The 7978-nt window shown below is 37.1% G+C and overlaps 1 long non-coding RNA gene across 1 annotated transcript; it reads left to right on the plus strand.

Annotated features, from left to right (window-relative positions):
- Positions 1–3147: 3147 nt before the first annotated feature.
- On the plus strand, positions 3148–7559 carry LOC130463762 (uncharacterized). Its single transcript, XR_008923901.1, has 3 exons — positions 3148–3362; positions 5594–6980; positions 7345–7559. It is a non-coding gene; the product is annotated as an uncharacterized lncRNA (long non-coding RNA).
- Positions 7560–7978: the final 419 nt, after the last annotated feature.

The following is a 7978-nucleotide window of genomic DNA, read 5'->3' on the forward strand; positions in this document are numbered from 1 at the left end:
TCAATTCAGTATCCTACATAGTAACATCCACTCACCAGTAACCAGTCACTAGAATCCTAAGTGTTAGTAGCAAAAAACTCAGTGATTCTGATAGAGAGTGGTTAGTAGCTTTGTAACACTCTAGTTTGGTTTGATTCCTGTTTGGAATCTATTGGTGCTGCTGGGTTGCCTTGGGTTTTTGTCCCTTGGTTTCTCTTGCTTAGGTTGTAATACTGTTGTTTGAGCTTAATATATCTCCCCTTGCTTGCTTGCCAAAAAAAAAAAATTATCCCAAAGAAAATGAGTCAATCAATAGAATGGGAGATATAGAGTCTACAACGCCGAGAATCATTTCTCAATGTCCATGTCATACATGAGTACTTGTTTTTGACAGAATCGACAGAAAAGCTAGAAACCTTTTTCAAAGAAGAAAACACACAAGAAATTATTTCAGTTAATATGGAAGGAAGAACAGTTTCTATGTGAGCAGCAATAGTACCTTCTTTCACATAGATAGAAACCCCTTTGACTATTAACAGTTGATCTATTCATTGGGATGTATGATAACTACTGAATATTTTCCCTTCATAGGATATTTATCAATTCCTAGAGTAATTTCACTGTAGACTCGCCCAAGAAACCAGAGAGTTCACCATCAAAATCAACACAGCTTTATGCATGGAGGATAACTCCTAAAAATTCAGGTATTGTTGTAATGATTTTTTTTTGTTTTAATAATGCAGGTCTTTATGCATGGAGGATATAGAAGACTTGTATAATGATAGGATGTCTAGAGACGATGATCCCTTGTGTTACGAGCATCCAACTGAGACGGAGCATGATATTTCTCAAAGAGGCACTAAAAGGTATCGAGGTGAAGTAAAAGGGTTAAAGTCCCCTAATGTGCAAAAATTCCTAGAATGGGATTCATTTAATCGACCAACTGGTCATTGGTTGAAGGAATATAGGCAAAAAATTGGGAAGACAGTGCATACTAAGGTCATTATTTTGACCAAAAAAAAAAGGGAAAAGGTACCTCAAGATCTTCAAGACACCATTTGGGATTACATTAAGGTAAGAATAGATCAAATGTTACATTATATGCATCATCCAATTACATGACTAGTGGAAAGTTTTCTACTAATGATTGTCTAATTATTATTGTTTTACCATGTAGACTATGTATCATATTGACAACAATCCACTGGAGAAAAAGTATGTAATGATACACTTGAGTGACCGAATTAGGGATTGGAAAGATAAGTTGGTAAGTGGACATATCACAAAGACAAGAAAAATCTCGCCTAATGCAAAACCACCTTACCTTGTATATGAAGCTATCACTGAAGAAATATGGCAGCAATTTGTTGCAGCTAAGACCACCGATACGTTTAAGGTAAAACACAATTCAATGCATGATATATTATGATTACACTGTTATGCATTCGGGAATTAGATGCACCAACAACCTTGCCCACTAATCTTCATCATCTTCAATAATCTACACTTATATACAATCTTCCACACTAATTTCTTCTTTTCTAATAAGAAATAAGCAAGAAGGCACGGAAGAGTCAGTCACACAATCTGCATCCTTATTTTATGGGGGAAAAAAGCTATTCACAAAAAGAAACTGAGTGGGAGGTTGAAGGAAGATACCCTTTAGTTGGAAGTACAGATTCAACCATGAGACAATTGTTAGGTTATGATACATATGACAATTCATAAATCATGCGGAAAAACCATAAAGCCAGGAAAGCATATTATTTACACATAATCATTTAGCATAGAATAGATGCATACATGTTGTAGCGTGCCTTCCCTAGCTGCGCCCGAACCGAACAAGAACAAGTCTTTAGGACTCCAAATGTCGTCCCTCCGTAGATAGTCCACAGTACGTCCGGATCCGCCTCAAGTTAGACCAACTAGAATCGCCCTTAAGGTGCTTAGGAATTTTCGGCTATGTGTTTGCAAGTGTATGGCTGATTTTTCTTTCAAAAACTTACCCTTTGAATACTTCAATCGTACCCATAAATTGTGACCCTAGGCACCTATTTATAGGGGTATGGAAAAGGAATTGTAATCCTACTAGGATGTGGATTTGCTAGTTAGAATCTTATTAGGACTCTAAATAACAAAATCAATCTATTAGGATTAGGATTTAATCTTTGCACGAATTTCAATAGGATTAGGATTCCCGCACAAACGTTGCACGAGCCGTGCACCCGCGCAAGCCTTGCGGCCCACGTCAGGCGCACAGCGCTCGGCCCACGCTGCTGTGCTCTCGCGCGCGCGCGCCCTTGGCTGGGCCTGGCCTTGCGCTGGGCCTGGTCGAGGCGTGCGTTGGTGCGTGCGGCTCGCTAGGCGATGGCCTGGCTTCGTGCTGCGCCTTCGTCTAGCGGGCCTCGTCCGATGCTAATTCGTACGATACGCTTCCGATTAAATTCCCGATTCCGGAATTCATTTCCGATACGAACAATATTTAATATTTCCGATTCCGGAATTAATTTCCGTTTCGAACAAATATTTAATATTTCCGTTTCCGGAATTATTTTCCGATTCCGATAATATTTCCGATTCTGACAATATTTCCGTTTCCGGCAATATTTCCGATTCTGGCAATATTTCCATTTCCGATAATATTTTCCGATACGTACCATATTTCCGTTTCCGGCAACATCTACGACTTGGATAATATTTATATTTCCGATACGATCCATATTTCCGTTTCCGGCAATATCATCGTTTCCGGAGTATTCATTTCTTGCTTGTGACGATCTCAGCTCCCACTGAAACCAAGATACGTCGATTCCGAATATCCATACACTAGTAGAAAAAACCTTTATTGCAGCCCCCTTGTTGAAGGGGGCATAGAAAAATACGCTTCAATAACCAATCGGTCAACGCGGGTCAAACATCATAAAGGGTTGTTGAAGCGAACATTTTTTTTGTTCGCTTCAAAAGCAATTGTTGAAGGGGGCATTAAATGTTCGCTTCAACAGATAATAATCGCATATACTCCAACTTTTAATTCTCTCTCCTCCTCATTTCTTCTGTTAGCGTGAAAGAGTCATTTCTCTCTCTCCTCTCCTCTCCTCTCTCCCGGTTCAAAACTCCTCAAACCATCCGCCCCTTTCCATGGGAGGTATATCTTCTCTCCCTCTCCCTCTCCCTCTCCCTCATTCTCTACAATTTCAAAGAAGGTGTCTTCATAAACACCCTCGATTTCGTTCTCTTTTTCTCTCCTCTTTCAACATTTTATCTTCGTGTTAGATCTAAAAATTTCAAGCGAAAATGAAGGAATTTCAATCCACACCGGTCAAGCTGATATCCAGGTCGAAAATTCTTGCTGGTAGCTTTACTGTCTCGAGCATGGTATTCAGGTATAACCTCTTTTCTTCTCTCTAGATCTATCGTTTCTGCTTTCTTTTTTCTTAATTTTATGTTGTTATTGCAAAAAATTGATGTTATGAGTGTTGAATTTGTTCAATTTGAACTTTTGATGCCGCATTTCGGTATATAGTGTAGATATATGATGTTATGTTGTTTTTAATTGGTTAAATATAATTTTTGATGCCTCGATGCATAATGTGAAGATCTGTATTTGAAATTTATTAAGTTAGGGGTTTCGATATTTGCAATAATCGCAATTAAGGTTTATTTCAATAATTTTCCTCTTTTACGCTTCTAATTTGCATACTGAATTTCTTCGTTATTCATATTAATATAATAAGTCGACATCATAGTATCTGGAATTGAATTGGGTACTTTCAGGCTTAGGACTGTAAGGAGAAGTAGGGACTCAGTAACTCACACTTGCTATTAAGCTTTTAGAGTAATCTTCAGTTCTTTGCGTGTTATTTTGCATTCCTTGACTATCTTTAACAGAAGCAAGCACCCAGAAGTTGTAAACATCTGCTGTCTCTGTTAGCTATCTGTGTCATAAAGACCTAAAATAAGGTGAACTAACATGCCATGACAAGGGATAATATGGTGGACAAGGCTTCTTAAGGAAGCTAAAACTACTTTGGTGACATCTGTTTTCTTGCATAGGTAAAATGAACCATCCTTAGTTCATGTACTGCAGCAAACACCTCACACGTACATACCCACGTGAGTAGACTATGACAGCCTCTGTGCCCCTTACCGCGTTCAATACTTATCAAGACGTGTTCTTTGTGTCCACAATGAAGAATGATGTTAAATCCCAAATGAGAAGTTGAAGCGCTATAGATGTGGGTCATATAGGAACAGTGATAGAGAAATAACAGTAATCGCCCAATCGGGAATTTTGTCCTGACGGAAGTGGGGCCTACCTCATTTTTCCCAACAATTTGGCCCCAATGTGATAATTAGTTAATTACCAGTACTATAGTAAAATAAGTAATTAAGGGGGGTGGCCGGGGACTGGGCCCCAATATATTTGGAAAAAACGTATATGATTGCTTGTGGCTGTAAGTTGTCAGTCATGTATAACAGATGTGTGTTTAAATTATTGCATTGAAATTTTTGCCGTTATCATATAGATGTTCCTGCAACTAGTGTACCCTATAAGATAAATCCTTCTATTCAGCTGTATTGAGAAATTATATAGTAGCGTAGCTTATATATTGTAATCTTGTTGTAGTTAATTATCATTCAAATGCCAACTTGGTATTATGTTTTCTGAGGCTGTCAGGGTTGGTTTTAAACTTATTAGTACTTTGATTATTCTCTCCTTACGCTTTGTCTGGTGTGTGTTAAAAAGCTAGCAATACATGGAGATCATGACAATGTTTAGTGGCAATATAACAACACATTACGAGTTCTGTGCTAGTCATTTTATGGTGGATTAGAAAATCCAAGTTGATTGCTGTACTTAGAGTTAATCATTTTAAGAATCTTCACTCAATCTCAACAAGAACATTTCAAGTCAGAGTGTACTGGATATATTGATGTGGTGAAACAAAATTTGTAACTACTTCTGGTTTGGTCCTGTTTGTCTGTGTTTTGGTCTTTAGTTGCTAGCATTTCTAACTTAGAAAACTTAACTCTGGATTGTGTCATGGTGAAACTGTTCTGGGAACCGGTCACCATATAAGTGCTGGTGCTGTATCATGCATGTTTATGCTCTTATTAATAGGCTAGAGCCTAAGTCTAATGTATCACACATTCGCTTACTTTATCATGGGAAAAACTTCTTAATGTTTAAAGACTTTGGGTTTGGATAATGCAAATTTTGTTATTTACAGTCTTTCCAATTTTGATTACATTCTTAAAGTCCCGCAACTAGGAATTAGAGCTCCTAGCCTCCAACATTTTACAGTATATAATGTTCTCAACACCAAACCACGAAATAGTGTGGCCTTGCTGATGTAGGATTTTGAATGGGCAAGATATGTTTTTTCCACTAGTGTTTCGTGAATTGTTGGATGTTAGACCTTAAAAACACTTGAACAAATGTTGGTTTGATATTGTGAACTTGTATTAGAACTTGTTTGTGATTGACATGGTTATATTTTGATATTGTGACAGTTGCTCTGATGTTCCTAAGTTGATCCTTTTTGGCTGAATTTAAACATGCAATATTAAACATGAATCTTATGGTGTTCTTCTTTTTGGTATTGCTGCATAGAAAACGTCATTTGAACAACAGATGATAATTGCTAGAAATATCCAGAAAGGTCCAGCCAACCAAGTGATAAGATTGTGAGTTATACATTCCCCCGTTTATATATCTCGGCATATATGGAAATTCAGCACACGGTAATAACAGGGATTTCATCTCCTTATACAAATTCAGTTAAGATGGGTTTTTTCCGGATAAGGTTTGAGACTTGAACTTTTTCCCCCTTGATTATCTTCCCTTCGAAGTTAGGTTCTTGGTATTTGGTTGAGCTGTAAAATCAGAATGCAGGATATACTCATAACGTTCTTTCGAGATAGTTTTTATCAGTGCACTAAAAATGAGAGAGCGAGTGATAGTATATCAGATATAGATCAGTGTTTGTCTTCGTTTTTTTTTGTTTTTTTACCCTTTTAACATGTAACGACCAAATCTAGTCGAATTTCATGTACTCATTACGTAAATTTACTTTGGTTATTTATCGTGTACTCATTACGTAAATTTACTTTGGTTATTTTGTCCTCAGATTTTGCCCGCCCCAATTTTATGCTCTCTGAACAAGCTTCATTTTCTTGTTTTATGAATTTGACTTGTTCTGTTGTCAAACTTTTAGTTCAGTTTTGTACCTTAGTTTTTCCTTTTGATTACCGAAGTCTGAACTGCAGCTTTATCTTAGTCTTGAATGGTCTTGTGCTTTTTGCTTATGTAATTGTGTTCTTAGCTTAATGTGTATAAATTGTAGGCACTATAGGTTATCCGTGAGCTTAAGCAGAAATTAAAAGTTCATTTCAAAACTCTCTTTTTCCCGTAATAAACTAATTTCAACTGATATATAGTCCTGCATATGTAACTAAATTGATACACAGGAATGGCTCAACTGTCACTATACTCTTTTTCTTATCTATGTTCTTCGTTGCAAGTACTTGACCAACCAGTTGCTTGAGGCTCCTTCATTTCTTATAGAATTGTGTGGCTGTGTCACAACTGTAAATCACAGTATTCTTATATATAACAGATGTATTCTTATAGAATTGTGTGGTTGACAGCTGCGTAAATGACTAAAATTTATTTTTCAATTGTTCAAATTTAGGAACATATTTACATAATATCTGCAATCAAATGTACATAATGCATAGATCTTCTCTGGGAGTTTGGGGTTTATTTATTTTACTCTATGCATTATCTATAGTATGTTTTTGACTGGTTCATCTAGCTATTCTTGTTTCTTGAGGTTTTATGTTTTTTATTCCACTATTTGCATTTTTCAAGAGATTAGTATGAAGATATTGAGTTGCTTAACTTGCTTTGTACGTTTCACCAGGAGTTAAATCAAAGAGAGCAAGAAGACTCTTTAGATGAAGGTCTCCTTTCAGAAGTCAATGCACAACTACGGCAAGTGAGTTGTCTTTTCGTTTTTGTGAAATTTTTCGATCTTCTTCTATTTGATGGCTGAGAACTGTACCTTGTTACTGTAATATGGCCACGTAAATGTAAACCAACCGTTTTTAATAGAATTCATAGAAAAGACTTGTAAGTATGTCTTATGTGCTGTGTCCCATTGAGGCCAACTTGTCACGTGACGTGGTTTAACCTTCGATACACGTTAAGGTGTATCATAAAGTGACAAGTTTAAAATCTTCATATGTTGATTCGGTGCATGATTTACTTTCTTCATGTTGGAGTCTCAATCTAAAATGTTTATAAATTGTCAATGTCATGGGAAAGTTGTGGGTATTGTAGTCATTCATCTTTCCTTGCAGGCGAAAGAAGATGTGGACAATCCAGGAAGAGAGGATGACCCTTTTTTTCACGAGTAGTAAGAGAGGAAGAGCGTCAAGGAACAAAATGTTGCCGCTTAAGTGTTGTCCCTCCCTTTTGTAAAAATAGAATTGTAGATTCAAAGATTATTTTTGTGTGAATTTATATTGTAAAATTACATTAAACAGTATTATTTCAATATTAATGTGAATGAAGTATTTATTGTTTACAATTGTCTATTTTATGAGTATTATGGTTCTTCTATTACCTAACAAAGAAAATTAAAGCAGAATATTAGTGGTAGTAGCCCAGCTTATGTGATGTTGATTAATATTTAAGACTGCTAGTTAGGGCGGGCAACACAATGTTTGCCTCAACAGGCTTGTCTGTTGAGGGGGGCAATTTAATGTTCGCCTCAACAGGCTTGCCTGTTGAGGGGGGCAATTTAATGTTCGCCTCAACAGGCTTGTCTGTTGAGGGGGGCAATTAGTTGTTCGCCTCAACAGACTTGTCTGTTGAGGGGGGCTTTCAAATGCCCGCCTCAACAAATATCTTTTTGAGGCGGGCCAAGCCCGCCTCAACAGATCTCTGACCTTTTGAAGCCCCCTCTGTTGAAGCGGGCCATGTTCGCCTCAA

The sequence above is a fragment of the Spinacia oleracea genome, chromosome 6 (genome assembly GCF_020520425.1).
Source record: "Spinacia oleracea cultivar Varoflay chromosome 6, BTI_SOV_V1, whole genome shotgun sequence".
NCBI classification, from domain to species: domain Eukaryota; kingdom Viridiplantae; phylum Streptophyta; class Magnoliopsida; order Caryophyllales; family Amaranthaceae; genus Spinacia; species Spinacia oleracea.